The sequence below is a fragment of the Loxodonta africana genome, chromosome 11 (assembly GCF_030014295.1).
Source record: "Loxodonta africana isolate mLoxAfr1 chromosome 11, mLoxAfr1.hap2, whole genome shotgun sequence".
NCBI lineage: Eukaryota > Metazoa > Chordata > Mammalia > Proboscidea > Elephantidae > Loxodonta > Loxodonta africana.
The window spans coordinates 58,552,447-58,579,038 of NC_087352.1; the positions used below are offsets into that span (position 1 = coordinate 58,552,447).

The 26,592-nt window shown below is 53.6% G+C and overlaps 1 protein-coding gene across 5 annotated transcripts in view; it reads right to left on the reverse strand.

Annotated features, from left to right (window-relative positions):
* The window catches only part of CTIF (cap binding complex dependent translation initiation factor), a 300,698-nt gene that overhangs the window by 72,996 nt on the left and 201,110 nt on the right, over positions 1–26,592 (reverse strand). The gene's annotated exons all lie outside the window — the stretch shown is intronic.

Consider the following 26,592-nt stretch of genomic DNA (forward strand, 5'->3'; position numbering starts at 1 on the left):
CAGTGCTGGGGGTGGGAGGGCAGAGGCTCCAGAGGTCATCCAGTCCATTCCCCGCCCCCGTGCAGCAGGTTTTGATGGGGTCAGTGGTTGACAGGGGAAGGTAGAGGTGGCAATGACCATGGCGGAAGGTGAACGAAAGCCCGCTGGGCCAAGGAGGGAAGACAGCTTGGTTGGGGGCCTTGCTGCCCTCTCCCCTCAGAGTTGCAGGCCTGGACTCTGGGCCCCAAGAGTATTGACCCTTTAGCTGAAGAGCAGGTTAGGACAAGGAGAAACCACTGACTTGATCACTTAAGATGGGCTCCTGCCCCAACTGGTTTCTGCTAAGCACTGGACAATTGCACAATGAAGACAGGAATAATTAGAGCACCTGGATTTACTGAGAGGAGCCCTGGTGGAGCAGTAGTTAAGCGCTCAGCTGCTAATTGAAAGATCAATAGTTCAAACCCATCAGCCACTCCACAGCAGAAAGATGTGGCAGTCTGCTTCCGTAAAGGTGACAGCCTCAGAAATCCTATGGGGCAGTTCTACTCTGTGCTATAGGGTCGCTATAAGTTGGAATCACCTCTACGGCAGAGGGCTTGGATTAACTGAGCATTTACTATGCGCTGGAGTCCCTGGGTGGTACGAATGGTTAATGCTCTCTGCTGCTAACTGAAAGGTTGGTGGTTTGAGTCCACCCAGAAGTGCCTTGGAAGAAAGGCCTGGTGATCTACTTCTGAAAGATCAGCTATTGAAAACCCCAGGGAGCACAGTTCTACTGTGACACACACAGGATCTCCATGAATGGGAACTGACTTGACAGTCACTGGTTTGCTATGTGCCAGACATTGCTCATAACAACTCTACTATCATCTCTATCACGAAAACGAGGAAACTGAGACACAGGAAGATTAGGTCATTGGTCTAATGTTGCACAGCTTGGCACTGAACTGAGCAGGAATGAGGCTCCTGAGTCCTGGTTCTTTACACTGCTCACTGCTGGACCCAGAGCCCTAACAGTGTCTGCTGAACCACGCCCAGGTTCACCCAAAAGCCAGACACTCCACTGGGAAACTGGTATTGGCCATCAGTTTTGCCCTGGGAGGAAGCTGGAAGAGAGACGTTAGGCTTGCAGACCCCTCCAAAGACCAGGGATGAGCTGACTGTTCTGCCAGCAGCTCCCCTTCTCTCTCACCTGTTTCCTCCACCCACTCGCTCACTCACTAATGCTGGGTGGTGTCTGCACAAGTATATCCAGCCTTGCAAAGGGAGAAAGAGTATAGACTTGGGAATAAGAGAAAACCTTGAGGATCTTGGACAAGTTATTCAAACTCCCTGAGCCTCAGCTTTTCCTTCATAAACCTGGCAGCGTTATTGTGATGCAAACGTCCTAAGCAGAATGCCTGGTGCAGTGGTTCTCGGCCCCGGCCCTTGAGGAGCTTTGAAAAATACTGATGGCCAGGTTCCACGCCCTGAGACAGTGATTCCATTGGTCTGGGGTGCAGCCTAGGCCCTGGAATTTTAAAAGCTTCCAGGTGCAGCCGAGGTACATGGTAGAAACTTGGTAACCGGCGGGTGTTAATGATGATGACACTGAGGTCACAAGCTAGTTCATGGCCCAAGGTCATAGCCAGTTCATGGCAAAGCCAAGGTCATTGCCTGGTTCTGACTCCTAAGCAGTCTCTCAAGAATCCCCCAAGACCCTTCACTGGGTTTGGTCTCTGGTGTTCCTCACTTTGGAAAGCCCTTTGTTCTCCTTACCGGTCTTGTGGTTGGGCCAGGCTCTTCTGCCCTTTTCTGGGGAAAATGTGCACCATCTGTCAGCAGACAGGTGCCTGCAGGACGGCTGACGTGTGCAGCGGGAAATGCCCCCCACCTGGGGGCATGGGGGGCCCCCACAGCACAGCACAGGCAGCAGAGCGGGACTTCAGGATTTGTGGAAGGGCAGCCAGAGTACAGCTGCCTTTTCTGCCAATTCTCTTTCTAATTTTGTAGTAACATGGCTTAGTCTGGGTCTGAAGCCTGTTAGAGTAAGAAGTATCAACAGTGGTTTCTTCTGCCTTTCTATGAGCTTTGTACATAAAAGAGAGGAGGGAGGCAAAGGAGAGAAAGGAAGGAAGGAAAGGAGGGAGGAAGAAGGGAAGGAAAGAAGAGATGGGAAGGAAAGCAAGGCGATGAAGGCAGAACTGCCTGACGCTCACACCTGTAGCACAGAGCTGAGGGCGTTTCTGAGCGTGAGGACGGGTCATGGGTTACCCTGAGCACCCACGGGAGAGGTCGTTCACAGGGACATGTGAGGGTATGTTCCCTCTGCCTACATCTCCTGCTGCTCCCACGCTGACGCCTGTTAAATGTATGGCCCCTGCAGGTACCCACACAGGACATGTGCCACGTCCCTCTTTCTCACTCGGAGCCAACCACTGTGGTCACTGTCAGATCACCCCCCAGCCTTTGGGCAGGTCCCACTGCCACTGCCTGAGCTGAACCCCTCTCGCCTCTTTGGGGTACCCACAGGAGACTCCCCAGCAGGACGACTGGCCTCTGACACTATCCTCATCCAGTCCTCCTCTTGCCCTGCAGTAGAGGGTGGGTTTAAAATGCCAACCAGGAAACATTACCTTCCTCTTTACAAACCTTTGAAGGTGCCTCAAGATCAAGGGCCACTGTCCCTGCCTCGGCAGGGCAAATAGTGCCCCTCCCACTCTGGTCGGCTCAGCCCTGCCCCACCGCCCCCATGCACATTTCACTCCCGTGACCATCATCTCCTTTTCACCTGCACAGCATCCTCTCCTGCTTCTTGCCTTTGCTCCTGTTCACCTGCGCACCTGGATAATGCTCTCAACGCACATCTTCATTTGGTAACCCTGAGTCATCCATGAGAGCCACCTCTAAGGTCACTTCACCTGAGAGGCATCTTATGACTCACCCCACAGGAGTTCTATCTCCTTAAGATTCTCCACACCTCCATCGCAGTACTGGCTTTTCTGTTTGTGCCCCTCATCAGATTATGAGGACCCCAAGGGCGGGAGCCCTGGGTGGTACAAATGGTTCGTGTGCTTGGCTGCTGTCCAAAAACTTGGAGGCTCAAGTCCACCCAGAAAGTGCCTCGGAAGAAAGACCTGGTGATCCACTTCTGAAAAATCAGTCACTGAAAACCCTGTGGAGCACAATTCTACTCTGACACACATGGGGTCACCACGAGTTGGAGCTGATTCGGCCACAGCCGGTTACCTGTTAAGGGTGGGAGAGGGCGTGAACCATGTTTCTGCTAGCACACTTCCTGGCACACATAGTGTGCCACTAGGGGCTGCGGGAGACAGCCAGAAGGTGGTGAGAGTGCACCAGCAGTGTCGGTGGGTGACAACATCCTCAGGGACATGTTTGCAAAAGGCTGGAGGGAGTGCACTGTCTGGTTGACCTGGTGCCAGAGGGCAGGGGTCAGCGTGCTTGATAGAAGGCTGACTGTGCTGCTTCTCTGGGTTTCCACAGGCCTGTTGGGAGGCACAGGCACCTGAGGCAAGTGGCAGGGCCCCTACATTCCCCTCCATGTGGGAGAAGGATCTCTAGCCGAGAGAACAGAGCTGCTGGGGCAGAAATGCAAGCTGTGAAGCTGCAAGTCACTGTCAGGCTGAGACAAGAAGGCCCCTGGTTCAGGAGTGCCCATCCCCTGCTCCCCAGCTGTACCCTGCCCCTCACCTGTAGCAGTCCCTTCCACCCAGTGAGCCTTTCTTTCATCCCTAGGCTCTCAGTGCCATCGGGCCGTGCTGTGCTGGGACAGCTGAGTGCCCAGGTGCAGTGTTCTGGACGTCAACCAGGGCCTGAGACTGGGCTCCGGGATTTCTTGGACCAGTAAAATTTGAGGTTTGCCAATGTTTTATTTTGCTAAGGATGTTTTTTAAAGAAAGCTTCCATCCATCATTTCATAAAAGAAAGGACGTTGTAATGCCAAGATGGTAGGAAGGATGTAATCTCAGAATAACGGACAGCCCTTCCCAGCAAGGGTAGCTGGCAGGCACTCAAGTCCATCCATACATAAGCCACACTCGTGGGGCTTGAGGCAGGGACTGGCTGGGTCCCTGCATGGCCTCTGGGAGCCACCCAGCTCAGGTGTTCTCAGGCCCCAGACCTGCACTGGCCTGCTGTGCCTGTGTCTAACAGGCCCACCGTTCAGCCCAGTGGCTCTTCTGGGCTCAGGTTCTGGCCTTTTGTATAGAGGAACACAGGAACAACATGCTACATCACTAGCCGGTTAGGACACAGGACAGGTAAACCTGAATTGGGGACAAAAGAGGAAACATTTGTAATCTGAGGTGTGCTGGGGAAGACAGGCCTGGACGGGGAGGTCTACCAGGCAAACCTCTCCACTGCCCCATCATGTCCCAGGCTGGCTCTGCTTCTCCAAGCCTGGTGTGGTTGCGTGTTGGCCAAGGGGGCGGGGGAGGATGGTGGCAGCTGCCCTGGGCCACGGGCGCCGGGCATTCCTTCTCTAAGCTCCACACGCGTCCCCAGCCCCGTTTATAAGGCACAGGGAGCCAAGGAGTCTGTGTGGCCCTGCCAACTCAGCCCAGAGGCTCGGACAAGGGAACCCAAGCTGGAGGTGAGGCTGTGCTGCCCTCCCCTGCCAGCCCAGGACCCATCGGCCTGCAGCTTCCAGGGGCCATGGCACCTGACCTGTACCCCTCTAGGTGCCCCGGGGCATGGGATCTGAGCCAAGGAAGGGGAAGCTGATTGCAGAGAGGGCCCTGGGGTGGGTGGCATTCATGCCCCCTGGGCGCCGCACGCTTTAAATAGCTCAGCTTCTCTCAGCCTCGCAGTCCTGTCACCTCTGCCAGCGCCTTCCTGCAGTTTCCACACCAGACACGGCTGGTTTCCAGGTCAGCATGTGGTGGGGTGAGGGGACAGGGTGACCCGGCTTCCTTGGGCACTGCAGGCTTAGGAAAGCCAAGTGCCACCCCCACCCCTGGGCACAGAGATGGACTATGTCCTCCTTGCTAGGAGGGGCCCTGAGACCCCAGGGGGCTTCACCCAGCTTCCCTGTGCCCCTGGAGAAGTGTGTGCCCAACTTGGGCCACCTGCTGCTACGCGGGTCCACAAACCTGCGACCAAACACCCCCACCTGAGCGTCCAGGGTCCAGGCAACAGGACTTATCTTCATAACCCATCACAGACCGAACAAACCTTCTATGGTTCTAAGTCTTCGTCCTGGCCACCTCCACCCTCACCCTCACCCGCCACGTCCCTCTGTGTCTTTGTTCAATAGCCTAGGAGAGACCAAGCGGTTTTCATCATGACGACTCCTTTCATTTATGTTGCACTTTACAGTTTACAACCTATTTTCACATCATTATTTCCTAAGGTCTTTGCAACTACCCTAGCTGATATGCAGGGCAGATATAAATAATCCCCATTTTACAGCCAACAAAACTGAGAGCCAGAAATATTAGGGGCTGTATCCAAGTTCCTATGTCAAATCAGTGGTCTAATCAAGGCTGAAGCCCAGGCCTTTTAACCATTTCCACTGCCCTGAGAATGTTCCCTCTCACCATTTCCTACCCTCTGGCGAAGGAGGAGGGGGAAGAGCAGCAGAAGGCGTGTGTGTGATGGGGGGGACCGGAGGGGCCACGTGTCTTCTCTCCCAGGCCCTGAACCCTGCCGCTGGCTCCACAGGTCACTTTCACAACCCAGAACAGAAATCTCACTAGATAGGGCTCAGACGGCCTGGCTCCAGCCACCCTCGCCGGCAGACACAGACACACAGACGCACAGAGAGCGGGCCTGTTATCTCTCCTCTCCAGCCCGTTTCCTACACTTCTCAAACAGCAGATTTCTTCCAGCCTGGCTGCCTCTCCTGGTCACCGCCCACAGCCACTGGCCCCTGGGGCCCCGCCAAGTCCCCCGCGCCCTCGCTGCCCTAGACTGTGACGCCGAGTCCTGCTAATCAGACAGTCGCCTCTGCCCTCCTAGCCGCCGCCCCCAGAGTTCCCTGGAAATGTCCCTTCTGCAAGGCCTGGCCCCTGCTGAGCTGTGCGGCTTTGTCTGTACACACAGCTGACTTGTGTTTGCAGGGACAGGCAGGGGGCTGGCGCTGGGGCAGGAGCCAGGAGGCGCTAGGAGGGCAGAGCAGATGGGAGAAAAACAAAGTCCAGGGAACAAACTTGTGCAAGCAAGCTCTTTGGGCCTGACCATAGGAGGGGGCGGGGCTCGCACAGCCAGGATTGCTACGAAGCAGGGATGGGGGTCTTTGCCCTCTGTGTCTGCCCCCATGGATGTCTATGGCTGGCTAGTCTGCTGGGATCAGAGCCCAGGAAAAGCCATGCTAGCTGGGAAGAGACGAGGTGACAGGTGGGCCTGGGGAGAGGAGAGGGGCCTATCTGTACTCCCCTCCCTCTTCAAGCTCTAAAAGCACCTATTGAGCTCCCAGGTGGGTATGCAGAGGGTATTCAATAGATGTTTTTTAAGCTGAACTGGCCTCTGGCCATCTTGCCCCTGTGGAGCTCTCATTCCAAGCAGCTCCTAGGAACTGTCTCTTCTGTCTAGGCTGGGAGGGGAGAGGGGCACATACGGGAGCCGACTACAATGGGTCAACACTATATACATGTTATATACATTTTATGTGTGTGTGTGTGCATATACATATATATACATACATATATGTATGCATACACATTGTTGTATGCCGACAAGTCGATTCCAACTCATAGCAACCCTATAGGACAGACCAGAACTGCCCCATTCGGTTTTTAGGCTGTAATCTTTACAGAAGCAGGCTGCCACGCCTTTCTCTTATGGAGCAGCTGCCCATCTTTCAGTAAGCAGCTGAACCTGACTTATGGAGACCCCATGTGTATGCGTATATACACAAACGTATATATGTGCTTAAAATATTTTATTTATATATTATATATATAAATATTTATAAGTATACAGATATTTTTTATATGTGTTCGTGTACACATATATATTTATACATACGATGGAGTCCCTGGGTGGCACAAACGGTTAAGCACTTGACTACTAGCTGAAAGGTTGGTAGTTTGAACCGAACCCGAGGTACCTAGAAGACAGGCCTGGCGGTCTGCTTCCGAAAGCCTACAGCTTTGAAAGCCCTGTGGAGCACAGTTCTACTCGGACACACATGAGGTCATCAGGAGTTGGAATTACTGCGATGGCAACTGGTCTATATGTGTTTGTGTGTGTATAATGAGCCCTGGTAGCAAAGTGGTTAAGCACTCAGCTGCAAACTGAAAGGTCAGCGGGTAGAACCCACCAGCCATTCTTCAGTACAATGATGTGGCAGTTGGCTTCCATAAAGATTACAGCCTGGGAAACTCTATGGGGCAGTTCTACTCTGTCCTATATGGTCGCCATGAGTTGGGATTGACTCAATGGCAGCTAGTGTGTGTATATATATATATATATGTATATATTTAAACTTCCCTCATGCCAAGGAGCCAAGGTGTCTGTGTGGCCACCAAGTGTGCAGGGAGAGGACACAGGCGCCGGAGGTGCCTGTGGAGAGCAGTGTATTAAATGTCCCTCACCCTCCTGCAGCCCAACCTCCTGACCTTTTCATCGTTGAGCCCTGGGCTACTTAACCCGATTCTGAAATGAAGCTGCAGCCACTGAAAGGTATAGTGGTCATGATAAATCAAGTTGTATGGGGGGAGACAAAAAAAAAAAAAAAAAGGCATGGCAGAGCAGTGAAGGCGGCTTTTTACAGCGCGGCTCTTTCTCTGGGGTGACACCCTGGGCTCTGAGCCGGGAAACCTTAGAAGGGCTCCTTTGGGACTGAGCAACCCGGGCTCCTCGGCTCACACCCCTGGGCCCTCACTGCTCCTTAATAATTTAGAGCTTTAGAAATGGGACTGCATGCAGGCTCCCCTTCTCCTGCTTGCTGGCTCTCATTTTTAACTTACAGGTCTGACGTCCTGGCCTGTCCAGCCCAGTGGGCAGTGAGGATGGGACCGGTTCAAAGTGCCTCCACCCATTCCTTCTGAGTGCAGCCACATCCCAGACATGGTCTGCTTCCCTGGGGCTGCTGTTTCTGAAGCCTGTCACGGGAGACTTGTCCCGGCCCCTGGCCATGAAGGTGTATGCGCAGAGGGGCACCCACTCTCCAGGCCCCTCTTTACCCCAGAGCAGCCGCCTCCAGCCCATGTGGGGGCAAAACACGTCAAAGTGAGTTTTCTTCTCTGCATTTTTTCATGACTCATGAGTGTGATGGGCTGGAAAGCAGTGAGAAGGGCATAGGGAGAAGCTGAGCCTGGCCCGGGGGGAGAAGTAGCCATCTTGCTGCTTGTCTGAAGCTTGGTTGAGAGGAATATACCCCTTCCTCCCCAGTAAGACAAGAAGGAGGAAAGAGGCCCCAGGTCTTCTGTGGAGCTCTGCTCTGGAAAAAAAGCAGGCTCAAATACTTGTAGAGAGCTCATTACCACTGTTTAGTCCGTGGGGAGGAGGGTCTGAACAACACACTGTCATCTAAACAGCATCTTCTTATCTCATTTCCCTACCACCCATTATCTGCCTGATACGTGGCCTGCCCCGTCCCACCTAAAACCCACTAAAAAAAAAAAAAACTTACTGGGTTTTAGGTGGAACGGGGCAGGCCCATTATCTGCCTGATGCCTGGCCTGTCCCATCCCACCTACTCAGCCACAAATACACTCTGACCAACAAGGGTACTCAGGAGGCAGTGTGTTCTGATGAGGCAGGGCCATGGGGTGTGGGGGGACTTGGGTATGGTTCTGCTCTGTCACTAACCAGCTGTGTGACTGTAGGTGAGTTTCCTAAACTCTCTGGGACTTTATGTGTAAAATGGGATCATTAACATTTACCTGTAAGTCTAAAGGTGCCTAGCAGTGTCTGTACACAGCCAGCGTTCAATAAATGCCTGCAGAGTGACTGGCCAACGGAAGGAAAGTATAAGTAGCGCCTCCAGCTAGACACAGGGCTGGGACCCCCAGAGACGGACGACCTCATCTGTGTCATTTTCAGGCTGACACGGTCATACCCACTATCACCCCCATCAACCCAAATGAGGCAGGCCTGATTTATCAGCCCCATTTTACAGCTGAGAAATTGAGGCACAGAGAGGTCAAGTCACTGTCAGGCAGCTAGGAAATGGCAGAGCCAGGATTCAAACTGGCTGTACAAATTCCACGCTCTCAGTTAGTGCCTAAACTGCTTCTTGGGCTCCAGCATCAACCAAGCAGAGCAAAGCCAGCCACGGCCCTGGGCTGGGCAGGAACCAGCACTACCTGCTGGGCTGTGGTGTCCCTGTGTGGTGGCAATGTGGGCATTGCTCTGAGGTTCAGGGAACATGACCAACCCCAGATGTGCACCTCCCCGCCCCACATGCCCACCCTGGCTGCTAGCAATTTCCAGTGCTGGCACGAGCCTCCATGTCACGCCTGCACATGGGCCGTTCCTTGTCTCCATCCTACTTTTTTACCACCCACTGTGTATGACTCTGGAGGGCACCTCCTTGGATCGGGAGCAGAAATTAGAAATGGGCTGTCCAAGGTCCACTTCTACTGTTCCTTCTCCCAATTTTCCAGGAAACTGAACCAATCACCTGCCCAACAGGTGGCTCTGGGGGGTGGGCCCGAACTCCCCAGCTGGCCTACCACCTCCCACCCCCAGCTCCTAGCACAAGGGTAAGCCCACAGCAGACACTCACAAACCCTGGCGGAGAGTCCCATCTGCAAAGACAGCCCACTCAGGAATGTTTTCTACCAACAGAAAATGCCCCTGTCTTTCCCTCGTTAATTTTCAGGGGATTAAATACTTGTTCGAAGTGAGCTCATGACTGACCCACTTACCTCCTCCTGCTGCTGAGGAAGGGCTTGTGATCCCTAATTGATTCATAGTGTGCCCTTTTGAATAGCGAACATTTCCGAATGAGTAAGCTAAAATAAGTTGATGATTAAAAGAGAAATGGCCCCCTTTCTACTTGGCTGCCACAAGTTCCTGAGGAGAACTGACTGTCGTATTCCCAGACATGTTTTCTAGGATCCTAGGGCCTGTACTCTGTTTGTCTCCCCCATTGGGAACAACCTAACAAGAGTGACTTCTGAAGACCCCAGGAGGAATCCCTCCAGAGCCTCCAGGAATGGTGTGGAAATGCAATGACCCGCAGCTAGCTGCCCATTATGGGTGACCTGAGGCACCTCAGGTCTTGGGCCCACGCCAGTGTGGAGGACGGAGTGCTTGGTGGGGCCACCCTGGGGATGGCAGGAGGGCACTGTGGCTTGAGGAGAGTGGGGCATGGACGAGGGAGGCAGCCCCCACACTGAAAAGCCCCACTGCCTTTCCACAGGGCTGCTGAGGCCAGGTGAGGCTGCAGCTGCTCCTGTCACCCTTCCTCATGGCTTTTGTCCACTCCCACTGTAGCAGGCAGGTGGGCCACCACAACCCTCACCAGTGTGTCACTGTGTGCTTCGTGGTCACTGGCAGACATTCAGGCCCCTCACTGAACTGAAGCTCCCTGAGGGCAGGGCTGTGTCTGTTTTCTGACCAGGTATCCTTAGCCCAGGCCTGGTGCCAGGCACACAGCAGATGCTTGTAAATCCCCGTTGGGCAACTGCACATTTGTGGACCTCAGGGTGACAGGGGCTGGGACAGGAGGACAGGGTGCTGAGGGAGCACAGGGGTGACACAGATGGCTCTGGGATGTGACGCCCCAGCTATGACTGAAGCCTGAGTGTGAGCTGTCCTAAAAAGGGATTCCAGGATTCCAGGCAGGAAAGTCTGTCCACCCAGGGCACAGCTGGAAGTTCAGTCTGGTGGGAGGGCGCAGAGGGGTGAGGGACGTGGGCAAGACAAGGTGGCATTGAAGGCTAGGTCTTGTGGGCTGGCCCCCAAAGCCTATGTCACTCATGACGTCCTTTAAGTCTGGCTGGTACAATTACTGAGCCACAGTACCGGGTAAGCAGGTCTCTGAGGACAAGGGGAGGCAGACTGTTGCAGGCTGGGGGCAGGGCCTGGTAAGAGCAAGAAAGGAGGAGGCTACAGGCAGGGAAGCCGGCCTTGTGCGATGGCGCTCCCTGCAGGCCACTCAGCCCACGGTGGGCCTTGATGCTGGGAGGCCACGCAGCCAACCAGACCGCCCAAGGCTCTGTGGAGCAGGGCCAGGAGGGCAGGAAGGAGAGGACCAGGAGACCCATCTAGGTGGAGAGATGCAGAGGTGAGGTCTGCTCTTCACCAACCAGTCAACACAGGCATTTAGCTGGGCTGGAATCCCTGGTGGTGTAGTGGTTAAGAACTACAGCTGCTAACCAAAAGGTTGGCAGTTCCAATCCACCAGGCCACTCCCTGGCAACTGTATAGGGTCCCTATGAGTTGGAATCGACTTGATGGCAACAGGTTTGGTTTTTTTTTTTTTTTTTACAGGTATGCCTAGCGTACCTACTTTGGAATACAGACAAAAGCTGGAATGGCCTCCAAAATCCCTTCCTCCAATCCCATTATTTTATCGGCAAGGAAGTCACCAGAAGGGTGGAATGGCTTAGTCACCCAGCTAGAGAAAGGCAGGGCTAGAACCTGGGTCTCCTGAAGCCCAGGACCCTTCCTCCTCCATCACACCTTTATACCCTCAGCTTCCAGTTCCTGTTGTGGGGTGCCATTGAGTCTTCTGACTCATAGCGACCACATGTGACAGAGTAGAACTTCCCCATAGGGTGTCCTTGGCTGAATCTCTACAAAAGCAGATTGCCACGTCTTTTTCCCGTGTAGCCATTGGGTGGGTTCAAACCACCAACCTTTCTGTTAGCAGACAAGTGTTTACCCATTATGCCACCAGGGATCTTTCTAGTTCCTCTACTTCTCATAAATGTCTGCCAGGTCACAGGCTGAGCTGCCCCCATCTTCTTTTCTACCCCCAGCCCACCCCAAAAGGAGCTCCAGGCTCTCCCAGTCCTGAATCCCAAGCAAATTCACCACCCCAAGATGTTCTTGGGGCTGTGAGCAATGGACAAACGGAGCCATGAGCCCTGCTGCCCACCGGGAAGACCTGACCTCGCAGACCAAACCTCACCTAGGACCTTCATTTCCTCCTAAGGACATTGGGGCTCAAAGGGGCTGAAGCTTCAACTTCCTGTCTCCTGGTCTACCCCTAAGAAGGGGACAGAAAGCATGTGCGTGGGGGAGGTGGGCAGGGGCCTCTGCAGAGGAGGGGGACAGAGGCATGGGTGGCTTGGGGTTCCCTCAGGGCTCACTGGGGTACAAGAGCAGCGACACAGTCTCTGTGTGTGGATCAGTGTGTGGGTATTCCTGACCAGACAGGACTTGGAGGCAGCTGGTCCACAGGGAGGAGCTGAGACTGTCACGTCGACGGGGGCACCTGGAGCCCTATCCTCTCTTAGCGGGCAGTGGACTTGTCAGGAAGGGGGGTAGCAGGTGTCCCAGCTCTGGTGACAGGTCTCCTGACCCCACCCCACCTGCCTCAGTGAAATCGCAGGGTCTGGAGGCCCCCTGAAGACTGGCCTGGGTCCCATGGCGTGGCTTTCTCTGCCTTCTGCCCAAGATTGACCAAGACTCAAGACTGGCAGGGAGCTCACTCCCCCTGAGGCACAAGTTTTAGCTTTTGGATGGAAACATGGTCCTGGCCTGAGATGGTGAGAAACAGGCGCCAGCAAAATGAATAGGCCAATGTGGTTACTGTGACCAGGGTCACCATCTGGCCAGGCAGGTGCCTGGGCTTGCTGACACTTGCTGGGCCTGCTGCTGTTGGATACCCTTGGCCAAGGAGGTGGCGTGACCCACCTGGTCCTCACCACAATCTTCTGCACAACCTCCTCCTCCAGGTTCCTGACACCTCCAAGTCTTTGCTTTGGCTCGTTCCTCCCACTTTCTTCTGTCTGCTCAAATCTTGCATCTCTTTCCATGCCCACTTCCTCCAGGAAGCCTTCCACAACCACCTGCTCTTAAAGGGCTCATCCCCTCCTCCAAACTGCCCCCTTCCCTAAACTGCTCTCAGGTCAAGTTGGCTTTGCAGCTGCATTAGGCTGCTAAACATCTGCTAGAGGTAAGTGGCCCCTGTTTCTCTGGGATTCAACAGTGTGCCAGCCTTACCGCGGAGCCTCCCTAAAGCTTTCTTGTGGTGGATCCCAGGGCTGCTCCACAGCACTGCCTCCGAATCCTAAGGCCTAGCATGCTTGGGGGCCACTGGGCTCACAGGAGGTCTCTGCAGGCATCTTGAGGCATTTTCCCTGCTGTGGGGCCTCTGTTAGGAATTCCAGGAGATTCATCAAGGGGACCCAGAGAAGTAGGCTTTAATCAAATTCTGTAGTTCCCCTTGGGAGAGAAGCCTTAAGAGGACAGGGACAAAATGATGTGTGTTTTAACGGGTTTTAACACTGAGTATGTCAGTGGAGTAGCGGGTGCAGAAGATAGGTGTTACCACTCCATTTCATGGAAGAGTGAGTGGAGGGCAGCCTGTCCACGTGATCTGCCCACTGTCACCCAGTGGAATCATGTCAGAACCAGGCCAAATGGTAGGTGTCTGACTCTGGGCTGCTACAGACGTCTTGTGCCACACAGTGGTAAGTCACTAACAGGAAGTCTCCGTGGCCTGGCAGGCTGACTTTCAGATGACTCTGCTTCTAAGCGCACTTTACAGATAATGGTGAGGCGATGACTGCGGTCTCATGCGGTCAATGTAAGTGTAAGCTCAATATGGAGCTGCTCACTAATCACTGACTCCAAGTAGAGTCCAGCCATCCCCAAATACCACCTACTACCCCTCCTTCAGTGTCACCCCTGCTCAGCAGATGACCTGGGAGGTGGAGAAAGGAACACTACCTGGTGGCATGGTGGCACTCGGCTACTTCTGTTCAATAGGCCTGGGTGCGAATGATGCAGGCGGGTCCATGGGAGGCACTGCGCTTATCTGGAGCACACCTGGCACTACGTTGGGCACTGCCAAGGGTGAGGACAAGGGGCTTTTTTAGGAGGGGGCTGGGTGGCCAGCCCAGGAGGGTACTGCTCTTGCAGGAGCATGTCTGGTCCTGACATTTCAAAGTGGCCTGATGCTTCTTTCACTCTGTGACCTGGGATCTGGACAGGGTACCACAGGGTTAGGTGAAGGTGGCTCCCTGTTCCCTCCCTGGCACTGCTGGCTGGTGCTGGAGTTGAGATGGGGCCAGAAAGGGGCTGGAACTGCTTCCCCCTGAAGTTTCAGAACTCCAAGCCATGGGACCCTCTGAAGACTTTAAACCTGAGCTCTGGACCTGAGGCAGTGAGGAACGGAGGCTGCAGGTGCTGGGAGCACTGGCTGTGAACCTTGGGTCCCAACGGCAAACTCTGGCTGGGAGGGCACAGTACAGAATCCCTATGCCCATGGTTCTGCAGCCGCTCCGAGAGCTCCTGGGCTGGACAGTAATCTTGAAAGGCTGTACCATCCAGTCCCATTTCCTGTTGAATGTCACTTCTTACGGACAGAGGGGCCACCAAATGGGGAAAAGTCTAGTGGCAGGAAGAAACCAGCAAGTGGGCACAATGCAGGTATGCGTTGTTCACGTGATACCGACGGGCCCAACCCACCTCCTCATATCCCACTCTACCTGATGGGTCATGATCCCTTGGTGGCCGTGATCCCTTGGTGGCCATGGGTGTCTGTCCATTTAAAGGAGCCTCTTACTTATCTAGGATCCCTGGTGGCACAATGGTTAAAGCACTTGGCTGCCACCAGGTGCTCTGTGGGAGAAAGATGTGGCAGTCTGCTCCTGTAAAGACTACACCCTTGGAAACCCCATGTAGCAGTTCTACTCTATTCTGTCCTATAGGGTAACTACGAGTCGGAATCGATTCGATGGCAGTGGGTTTGGGCTTTTCTTACTTGTCTAGGGAAGACAGAAGCTGGCTGCCCTGAGGGCTGTGAGGATCAACACTGTCGGCACAGGAGTTTAAGACAAGGGTGGCAGCCCTGCTGGCTGTTTCATAACTGTCCTGCCATCCCCTCCCTCTACCCCCTCACCAACCGCCAGATTAGTTTTTCCTGTTCATGCCAGGCAGAGGGATCCCAGGCCGGCATGCACATATGGGGGAAGGTTGAGGGGGGACATGCTCACTGCAGTGTGGGGAGGGGCACCAGGGCTGGGGCAGCTAGTCTCCCCACAGGCCACACACTCTTGGCTGGGGAAGCCTCCCCATCTGGGGGCTCTAGCTCAAAGATGCCTACTGACTTATTCTAGATGCTCTCGGAGCCACTGCAGCACTTGTAGGAGGAAAGGAAACAGAGATAAACCAAACCCATTGCCGTTGAGTCGATTCCGACTCATGGCGACCCCATGTGTTATGGAGTAGGACTGCTCTATAGGGTTTTCTTGGCTGTAGTCTTCATGGAAGCAGATCACTGGACCTTTCTTCCATGGTACCACTGAGAACAGAGTTTGAAGGGCACAATCTCCCACACCAGCTAGACGGTTCTCAAGTGGGGAAACCCCAGTTTCTGGCCCCTGGCTTTTGGGGGTGGTGGCTGGAATGCCACTGTTTCATGTGCTGAGGGCTAGGGAGCAGGCTCCTGAGAAGAAGGTGTGGGAATGAGGGCTGCCACTGCAGCTTGGGTATTTGAGGGGGCAGGCTGGAATCCTATATATACTCATTTTACACACGAGACAGCTGCAGTCACCTAAAAACCCCACTTTCTAATGCAAGATATGTCCAAGTGTAATGTCCGATAACCGTCATACACATTTTCCTAACATGTGGCTTCTATTAACCTCCCTGGGTTATGATTTTGAATTAATCATGGAACTGTACAGCTCAAGAATCCACAGTGGCTCCCTAGATCTTGCTTTATAAAGTCCAAATACCTCTCAGGTCCCTATTTGGTCTATTTTCAGGACTTCCTTTCACTACCAGCTTATGCCCTTGAGTCCAGGTGAGGGTGTCCTCACTGCTCCTCACCTGTGTCATCCCTCTGGGTCTTAGCTCATTATATTTTCCCCATTAAAAACACCCTTCCTGGTGATGGCTGGACAACATGATGAACATAATGTCAGTGATCTGTACATGTGAAGATTGTTGAAATGTCAAATGCTTTGTGACATAGATATTTGCCACAATAAAGGAATGTGAGGGAAAAGCCAAACTGCCCTTGCCTCTATCCTCCTCAGCGCCCCCCTTGCTGGGCCCAGCACCTTCCCCATCTCCCCTCACTAGGTTGGGCAACACTGCTGGGGCAAGTCTCTAGACTCCTCTGGCATTGACGGGGAGCACCCAACAGTTTACATGGGACCTCACACAGGCAGGGTCCACAGAAGGGCCTTGGGCAGCAACTTATGACTTTTCCTTCCATTTGAAAGAGTTACCCTCTGCTGTCCCCCTCCCTTGGTGGAAGCTGGGAGCCTCCCTGGGGAGCCAGGGACAAGCGGGTGAGCAGTTACATAACCCACAGGGAGATTTTTTCCACTGGCCCGGGTAGTGCCAGCTTTCCAGCGGCGGCCGGCTGCAGCAGGTAGAGGCGCCCTGTCTGGGCCGGCCGTGCCTGGGCAGGGCCAAGATGCTGCGATCTGGAGCGGCTTAGCATAGCTCAGATTCCCGGTGGCGGCCGGGGGGCTGGACTGCCTGCCTGGCTCTGGGAAGGAAGAGGAGGAGTGCTGGGGGTATGCAGCCAACCAGCCAGGGGTGGCTCTCCGGGCCCAGGATACCCGAGCTGGCCTTCTCCGATAACCCACTTATCTGGGGGCCTGCATCGGCGTGGCAGCCTCAGACAGGGAAGCACCTGGCCAAGTCCTATCAGGGGATTTAACAGGGAAAATGGAGCCGGCCTGGGGGGTGAGGGTGTGCAGGGAAGAAGACACGGCCTGGCAGGGACACGGGGAATGGTGAGACAACTCCCTGACCTGGGAAGGGCTCCCTGGTCCAGGAACAGAGGGAGCAGAAGATTGCGCCATTCCCTTCCTCCCCTCCGCTGTGAGAGTCACTGTTCATGCCCGCCCCACTGACCAGAGGCTCCTGGAAAGTAGCCAGCCAACACCTGCTGAATACCCACTGTGTGCTGGTGTGGCGGAGGGACACCAAGATGACAGGGATGCAGCCTGCCCCCAAGATACCTGGGGACAGACACCTTAGACAGAAAAAGTTGAAATAAGAGTCTAGAAGACTCAGTGAAGGGCACACACAGTGAATGTGAAAAGGTCTGAAGAAGGAGAGGTCCCTAGGGTAGGGGTGGCCAGGGAAGGCTCCCTGGAGGAGGCAGAGTTCCCCAGGAGGAAGGGAACCCATTTTTGTTGAGTTGGTTCAGTGGCAACCGCACATGTTTCAGAGTAGAACGGTGCTCCACAGGGTTTTCAATGGCTATAATTTTATGGAGGTAGATTGCCAGGCCTTTCTTCCAGGGTACCACTGGGTGCATTTGAACTATCAACCTTTCAGTTAGTAGTCAAGTGCAAACTGTGAAGCACTTGTCAATCTCCAGGTCTGCAAAACTAAGCCAATCAGTCTACAAGTGCCCATTGCCTGCCTTCACTGCTCCAAATTTCACGGCTATGGGGAAAAAGGCTGCCCCAAGGCCGAAGCAAAGGGTTGCCTTCAGGAATCTATGATAGGAGGCCAAGAGACAAAGTCAGCAAGGGCTCCTGTTCTTCCCTCAGTTCCTTCCATCCAGGCAGGTCACTTCCACTAACAGAGTTGCAGCCTTGGTGTGGCTCTGTTCTGGGGATGGCTTCCAAAGGTCATGTGGTTCAGTGCCCTGCTTCCTGTTGAATGTCACCACCTCTCCTGGACAGAGTACCAGCCAACAGGGAAAGGTCTAGAGGTAGGAAGAAACCAGCAAGTGGGTGTAACACAGGTCTGGGTTGTTCACATGGTGTCCATGGGGTAACTGAGATACAGATGAGCACTCGCTCGCCTCCTAGCATCTCACTCTGCACTTGGGGTGCCTGGTGTGTTGTGACCCCTCAGTGGCCATCTGAAGGGGAGCTGGGAAGACTTCAATGTCTACCACAAACTAGTCATACTTTACAGGGCAGAATTTGAGGTGGAGAGATGTGTTTTCAATGCTTACATCAGTGTCGATCAAGTGCTACCATGCTGGGTTCCCAGGGTCTGGGCTTTTCTGCCTCAGAGCAAGAAATCCTCTCTAGAGATGTGAAGTTCAAGAAGGAGAGCCAGGCCGCTTGCTCCCGACTGCCTGCTGACTTGACTCACAAAGCTGTGAGTTTGTCTTGTTTTTCCCCTGTCCACACTCCTGTGCCATGTGGGTCAGTAGCCACTTTTCATGGCAAACAGGGACTTTTGTCCAAGGGTCCCACAGCCGCTGTGGGCAGCAAGATTCTCTAAAGACCTGGGTAAACTCTATGAGGGCTGCAAAATTCGGGGCTCTGCATAGAAAGCCGATTGGGCTTTCTCAAGAGCGGGGCTATCTGTGAGTTTTAGAAAATCGCTGTAGCCCAGAGGTGGAAGGCAGGGGGCTCGGCCTGGCAGAAAAGCCCTCAGGGCTCTGGGGGGCAGTGTAGAGGGTGGGAGCTGCTGGCCGTGCAATGCTCACCAGATGGCATGGCTGGCGGCCGGGCAGGCTGCTGTCCTCGGCACCTTTCAGGCCTGACTGAGGGTCAGTGATGATTTTCTTTCTTCTATTTTCATATTCAAAGATTAAAATCCTTTCTTATTTCTAGGTCACTGGGTGCTCCTGGCCCACTGAACACTCCAAAGTTCCAGAGACAGGACCTTAGACTTAGCACTTGCACAAGCTACCTTGCCTTCTTGTCCCCTCCACTCTGAAAAAAAAAAACAAAGACAAACTTGGACGGTCAGAAGACCTGGTCTAAATATTGACTTTGAGATATCTCATCTGGGCCCTTGAATAAAAAACTTAAGACTTTGGCCAATATCCCCTACCTGCACAAACTGAGATAACAACACCAGAGGACTGGGCAAATTAAATGAGAAAACATATAAATAGGAGTGAAGACAGACTAGAAAGGAAGTCCTGGTGATCTACGTCCAAATAATCAGCCAATGAATACCCATGGATCGAAACAGCCCAATCCCATTACGCATAGGGCCACCATGATTAGAGGGCTGACTTGAGGGCAGTTAAGGACTACCACCACACAGTGCGTGGTACTAGTAGATGTTCATTGAGAGGAGGAAACAGAGATGGGAAGAAAGGAGGGAACATTCACTCATTCTGAAGCAAGTGGGGGCAAGTGTGGCAATGAGGCACCATGGTTCCTGCTCTCTCTGGCTTTGGCGGTGGGCTAAGGGAGCTGGGTCCAAGCTAGCCATCTGGGGAGCCGGTGCGGAAGCTGGCTTTCCTGAGGTCTGGGGCAGGCCTGCTGAGGGCTGCTGGTGCAGTCCTGGGGGCATGTGTCTGCCCGCCCCCGGCAGGGCACAGCCTTCAGAATGGATAAAGCTGACTCATGGGGGGTGCTTTACACCAGCTGATGGGTGGGACAACACCTTTTGGAAAAAGAGACCTTTATAGGCCTCTGAAATCACCCTCCCAATCTGCTGATGAGAAAGCTGCTTGCTTTGCCCTCTAGCCCTTTTCTCCACCCCTTCTGGTTTCTAGCCATCAGTGGTGCAGTGGGTGTGGACGTGGACCAGGACTTTTGCTCGGGCGCTGGAATGCATAGGACAATGTGCTTCTATCCCTGGGTCGGCCTGGCTGGGCCAACATTAAAATTAGTTCGCATGCCTGGAGTGTACATGGGCTCAGCGTGGTTGTGCAGGGGGAGCACGAGGGCTGGGAGAAGGGAGAGGTGTGAGGAGGAGAGCTGAGCCTCGGGGGTAACAGTGTGTGGGGTCATCCAGATAATGGCGACTGGAGAGGTGGAGGTGCCCTCAGCCCCCCAGAGGCCCAGAAAGCCCAGATCTGGAGACTGCTGGAATGCAATGGGGTTATTTTAGACGAGTTCTGAAATCCCCACTGATGGTGTCATGAGGTAGATCTTTGGTTTTCCTAAGTTTCTGATTTTTATATCCTATTTGGGGGTGGCATGAGAGCCAACTGGCCCCATAACTTTGGGTAAGCCTTGTCACTCCCTAAACCACTTTGCCCATCTGTAAACTCCAGGTGGGATTCCTGTCCTGGAATCTACCTCGGAGAGGAGTACAGGAACCTCCACACTCACATCCATGAAAGTGTTCAGAAGAGTTGAAAAGCCCATCAAACACCAGGAGCACTGGTCCCCCATCCTCCCTCCATAGGTGCCCACTGAGCATCTTCTCTGGACAAGGCACAATACCAAGAGCTGGGACAGGCGATGACTCAGCCAGGATTACCTGCTGTCAAGGAGTTTACAACTCAGAACTCCAAGAATCAGTGCTAGCCTCTCTCCTCCCTTCTTCTGTCAAAGACAGGGGTTAGGAACTCCAAGCTTCTGGTAGAGAGGAACAAATTTTGATTTTTCTGAAACCTGAGATAACCAGGAGAGAAGGAGGCTTTCCCTTTATAAGCAGAGTTAGAGGGATGGTTCCTCTTCCCAGACCTACAAACATGGGACCAGGAGAGGGGGCAGGGGAATGGAAGAAACAGAGCGAGAGTGCGGTAGAGGTGTCTCACACAAGCTCTGAACACGTACATGCTATTTCCATTCACTATAGGGGCAGCCAGAGGGTCTCTGGGTGGCGCAAACAGTTTGCCCTCAACTACTAACCTAAAGGTTGGCAATTAGAATCCACCCAGTGGTGCTGCAGAAGAAAGCCTTGGCAATCTGCTTCCGTAAAGATTACGGCCAAGAAAACCCTATGGAGCAGTTCTACTCTGTAACACATGGGGTCACCATGAGTCAGAATTGACTTGACAGCACCAGGTTTTTTTTTTTTTTTTAATAGGGGCAGCCAGACTAGAATATCTTGAGTGGCCCTTCGGGGGCTAGAACTAAAGCTAAAATCACTCCCAGAGAGCCCCTGGGGGTCTCATCAAGCCCCCAGCCACCACCCCATTGAGTTTCTATGTTTCCAAAGCCCCAAACACAATGCGTAACGGTGACCCAGCTAGAAACTCAGATGGGTTTATCCGTTCTTTAGCTTGAGGCCAGCTTTTGAAGAGGCTGCTTTTTTAGAAGGCGCTGGCAGAGAGCAATTTATTTTGAAATCTGGTTACATGCCAGATTCTGGCTTTGCATTGTCTTTGCACAACAGCCCTGATGTGTTTACGACTTGGTTGAGATGAGTATTTTTTTTTTTTTCTTTTTTTTAAAAAAAAAGGTATCACATCCTTCTGTTAGATGTGTTGTTGGCGACGGTTGCTAGGGAGAGCTGGGTCCAGTTACAGACACTCTGATGCCTGCTCTAATAATACTTTCCTCTGCATAGCTCAGATACAGACACCTCTCAGCTAAACAGGGCACGCACATTTCAACAGAGGAGAGCTTGAACTTGTACTCTCAAGCGATCTCAGCAAAGCAACACTCGCCAGCCCAAGTGAAGGCCTGGGGTGGTGACCAGGCAATGCTGGGCGGAGGGGCTCAGGACTGGAATTCCTGCCATTCCGAAGGTCCCATAAAAAGAGGCTCGCCCATTCTTCACCTCTCCATGAAACCAGAGCCCCCTCCTCCTCCCCACGGCTGCAATTCCTTGGTGAGGATCAACAGAGATAGATTTTTGGCTACTTTTGTAGCCCAGGGGCCCTGAGCAGCCCACATTCTCCTGGAAGTCAGAAATGAATCAACACACATAATCTAGTCAGTATGTTGTTGCTGTTAGCTAGCACCCTGTAGGCCCCTGACTCATGAAGACCTCATGCACAGTGGGATTGGACTGTTGTGATCCATAGAGTTTTCACTGGCTGATTTTTGGAAGTAGATTGTCAGGCCTTTCTTCCTTGTCTTAGTCTAGAAGCTCTGCTGAAACCTGTTCACCATCATAGCAATATACAAACCTCCACTGACGGAAGCGGGTGGTTGTACATTAGATGCACTGGCTGGGAATCGAACCTGGGCCTCCTCCGTGGACGATAAGAATTCTACTGTTGAACCATCACTGCCCCTGGTCAGTATACCACACCCACTGCCGTCGAGTCGATTCCAACTCAGAGCGACCCTATAGGACAGAGTAGAACTGTCCTATAGAGTTTCCAAGGAGTGCCTCGTGGATTTGAACTGCCGACCTCTTGGTTAGCAGCCGTAGCACTTCACTGCTACGCCACCAGGGTTTCCCTGGTCAGTATAGGATCCTGCAAACATTCTTTAGAAGTAGGAGACTGGTGGGCAGAGGTGGGGTGAGGTAGCCTGAGCAGTGGGAGGCACTTTTCCTAAAGCATGTGATACCTGCTCTGACAACTATCCAAGGCCAAGAAAAAGGAAAAGGGAAAAGGGAGAAAGGAGAGAGCCGCAGTGTGAGCAGGAGTGGAGGACAGGGGGCAAGAGAGGACACCCGACCTCCTCCTGGCTCACTGGGGTGGTAGAGGTCCTCAAAAGAGGAGTCTCAGGATGATGGGGAGGGAGTATGAGAAAGGGCCCCTGGGATGGTCTAGACCAGTGTCCCCTGCACAGAGGGGAAACGGAGGCTGGCGAGGGGAAGGGATGGTCCCAGCAGATGCTACCTTCTGCTTTGGTGCCCTTCCCCCCCAGCTCATGCTCCAAGTCTGCCACATGGCATCTCCAGGAGGTCTCCCCAGCAGTGGCTGTCAACCCTGGCTGTATCGTAGAATCACCTGGGGAGCTTTTTAAAAAGGATGACAAGGCCCCACCCATGGAGAATCTAATTCACCTGGTGAGGGTAGGGCCCTGCACTGGGATGGCCTCAAAGATGCCCAGGTGATTCTGATGTACAGCGAGATTGAGGATCACTGACCCAAAGAAAACCTGTGTCTCAAACTCTCTGTTCCCAGGCTGGATCCCCACTTCTGACAATCACACTGATAAGAAACTGTGTCTTTACCCATCTTCGAAACGATCCACTAGCTACAAACCAACAGTCATCCAATGCCTTATTACTGTAAGTGTGGTCCCTGGATGACAACATCAGCATCACCTGGGAGCTGAGGCCTCACCCCAGATCAGCTGAGTCAGAATCTGCATTTAAACCAGGGCTTTGAACCAGCTGGGTCCAGTTCAACTCTCTGCTGAGAATTTGCCTTTTTGCCCAAGATATACTGAATCAGAACCCATACTTTAACAAGATCCCCAGGTGATTCTTATGTATACATCTACATACACAGCTACATTCTAAGCCCCAGTTTAAGCCAGATCCCATGTGATTCATATGCACATTAAAGTTTGAGAAGCACTGACTAAAGAAGATTACATACTTGGCACATGATAAACATTTAAGAAATGCCTGCTTAATAAATAGAATTTTATTTATGAGGACGTTGCTATGAAAAGGGCCAAATCTAAGGCAACAAGACTTGGCTTGGATATAACAAATGAAGATCACTTTTGAGCTGTGGGATTAGTGACAGAGGTCCACTAGGACCCCAGGGTCTCAAGCACTATCGTTGCTCACAAGGGTAGTGTTTCTGGGTTCCTGGAGATGGCGGTGCTGAGTCTGGCTGGGAAGGGTTAAAAGATGCTTGACTGACTCCTAACCCCCGGCTTTCTACTCCATGGGGGCTGCACCACAGCTTGGTAGGCAGCCCACAGGCCCTTGCCACATCAGAGCCTGCTCCTCGCCCCTCATGCTGCTGGCTCCCATTGCTGGAGCCCCGGCAGTGAGAGCAGCCAGCCAGGCGAGCAGTACAGCACTGGGAGCTGTGCTCATGGCCACTTCACACCCTGGCCCCTCTGCAGCCAGCATCACTAAGCTGGTTCTCCGGACTTGTGTGTGGAGACGGCAGCTAGACCTGGCCACGTGAGGGCCACTCAGAGGCTGCCACACTGAACCAGGGGCTGCCTGGGATCCAGGGCCAACTGCACCTTGAGTGGAGGGTTGCTGAGCACGAACCTTAGAGGAAAGAAGGGAGGCAAGGGCTCTGCAGCCAGCTTAGGGCTGCCTGCCAGGAAGGCTACCAATGAGGTTTGCCAGAAAAGGAGCGCAGGTGAACAGATAGCCCCATGGGTGTCAGGGGGAAAGCCAGGGTCTGCTGAGCCTGCCCTCTGCTTTCTTTCCTTGCACCTCTCGGGTCTGGGTGATGACTGGCCGTGAATCATACTGTGGGAAGCTCTGCTCCCGCCTGCCGCCTCCTCACTGTAGACAAGAGCAGCAGGGTCAAATGGGATGAGTGGGGTTGGCTGCCTCTGGGCATACTCAGCAGGGGCCCGTAAGGGGCTGGGGGGCCTCATGCCAGCAGCACATCAGTCTGCCTTTTCATGGGAGTCAAAAGAGCCTTGAATTCAAGCCAGGAGGCCTGAGCACCCAGTAGAGCCCTCTGATCTCCAATATGCCCGTAAGAGGCTCCCTACTGGGTTTACGAAGGAAGCTGGGGTTGCTGGTAGTGAAGAGGGTGTGAGTAAGTGGTCTATGGGGGACATTTCGATTGACAAACATCCAACACAAAAATGCCCCACTCAAGCAAATGGTGACTTCTGCCCCTGGGGGAAGGTGCTGGGCTGCCCCAGAGCCTCAGTGTGTGAGCCCTGTATGCCTCTGGGGTCCCTCCTGGTCTCAGACAGCATCTGTCCCCAGGTCCATGGCCTGGGGGAGCGGAGAGAGAGGCTTCTAGGGCCTCCACATACAAACATCCACTCCCCATCATCACTGGGGGCCCTGTGGTGCCAGGCACATGAAGACACAGGGACAGAGATGAACAGAGGCAACCCTACCTCACAGTACCCACAGGCTCCTGGGGAAGGGAGGCAGGCAAGTGGACCACAGCCCTCACCTGTGTGTCACTGTGTGCTGATGTGGTCACTGGCAGATGTCAGGTCACTCATCAAACCAAAGCTCCCTGAGGGCAGAGCTGTGTCTGCTTTCTGATTGTGTGTCCTCAGCCCAGGCCTGGTGCCAGGCACACGGCAGATAGTCGTCAATCTCTGTTGGGCAACTGCACATTTGTGGACCTCAGGGTGACAGGGGCTGGGACAGGAGAAGGACAGGGTGCTGAGGGAGCGCAGGGGTGACACAGATGGCTCTGGGATGTGACACCGCAGCTGTGACTGAAACCTGAGTGTGAGCTGTCCTAAAAAGGGATTCCAGGATTCCAGGCAGGTAAGTCTGTCCACCCACAGCACAGCTGGAAGTTCAGCCTGGTGGAAGGGCACAGAGGGGCGAGGGATGTGGGTGAGACAAGGTGGCATTGAAGGCTAGGTCTCGTGGGCTGGCCCCCAAAGCCTATGTCACTCATGATGTCCTTAAAGTCTGGCTGGCACAATTACTGAGCCACAGTACCGGGTAAGCAGGTCTCTGAGGACAAGGGGAGGCAGACTGTTGCAGGCTGTGGGCAGGGCCTGGTAAGAGCAAGAAAGGAGGAGGCTCACGTGGGGTCACTCATGCCCCTTCTCAAGATCCCTGACTCATCTCTAGCAATACAACACTGTAAGGCCCACTGCTCAGGGCTGGCGCTGAGTAGCCAAGGGCTTTCTCAGTGGGAGCTACAGAGGCAAAGCTCCAGTCCATGACAGCTGAATCAGTCCTAGAACCCCGGTTTCCCTACCCTGGTGTTTGCCAAACTGTGCCTCTCACCACACTAACTCCACAGATGTTATTAGCTGGTGAATGGCAAGAGGCCTTCCTGAGTTAACACAACCAGACAAGCTCCCTTCTTGCTGGGGCCTCTGGGAGCCTCTCCCATGCCAGTATACTTGGTGGCTGATTAAGCGGTGGGTTTAGGGCCATGGAACTCCCTTTGTGGCTGAGCATTCATCAGGACTTGCAGTGGGTGCTCTACTGGACACTTGTGGGCAAGGCCACCCTCACTACAGGTCAAGGGATGAAATGCCTGATGAGTGGGCCCTGCTGCCAGTGGCCCCCCGCTGAGTGTATCTTCTTCACGACCTGGTGTGTCTCTGCCTCTGGCTCTGCCTAGTTAATTGGAGTCTGGCAACTATTGTCTAGATGTCTTGCTCCATTCTGGCCCTTCTCTGAAAAATGCAAAAGCCAAGGCCAAGGGTCGGTCCTGCCCCTGACGCCCCCAGGCTGGGTGGAACATGGCCAACGGGCCTCTCTGGCATCACCCTCCAGCTCTCCCAGGACATTCCGGCCCTCGGGCACATGCCCAATGTGCAAATCCCTCAGGTAATGTGGGAATTCATCACCAGGGGGGCGTGGGCAGTCCAGGAATGGGAACTTGATCAGGGCCTGAAAGCTGGAGAAGCACTGGGCTGGCCAGGAGAGGGCTCACATTGCAAGACGGAGGCTCACCCAGTGGAGGGGAGGGAGGGTGGGGACAGAGCCCCAGGCAGCGTGCAGGGGGCCACAGGCACTGCTCCTCAGAGCTTTCAGGAAAAGATGGCAAAGCATATGGCTGGGTGTTAATATCAGGGCAACCATAACCAAACGAAACCCATTGCCATCAAGTTGATTCTAACTTATGGTGACGCTGTCTGGTAGAGAACTGAGCTCCATAGGGTTTTCACGGCTGTAATCTTTACAGAACGGAATCCTGGTGGTGCAACAGTTGAGCTCCGGGCTGTTAACTGAAAGGCTGGCAGTTTGAATTCAACCAGCAGCTCTGTGAGAGAAAAGATCTGGACATCTGTTCCCATGAGGATTATAGCCTAGAAGACCCTATGGGCAGTTCTACTCTGTCACATGCAGTTGCTAGGAGCTGCAATTGACTTGACA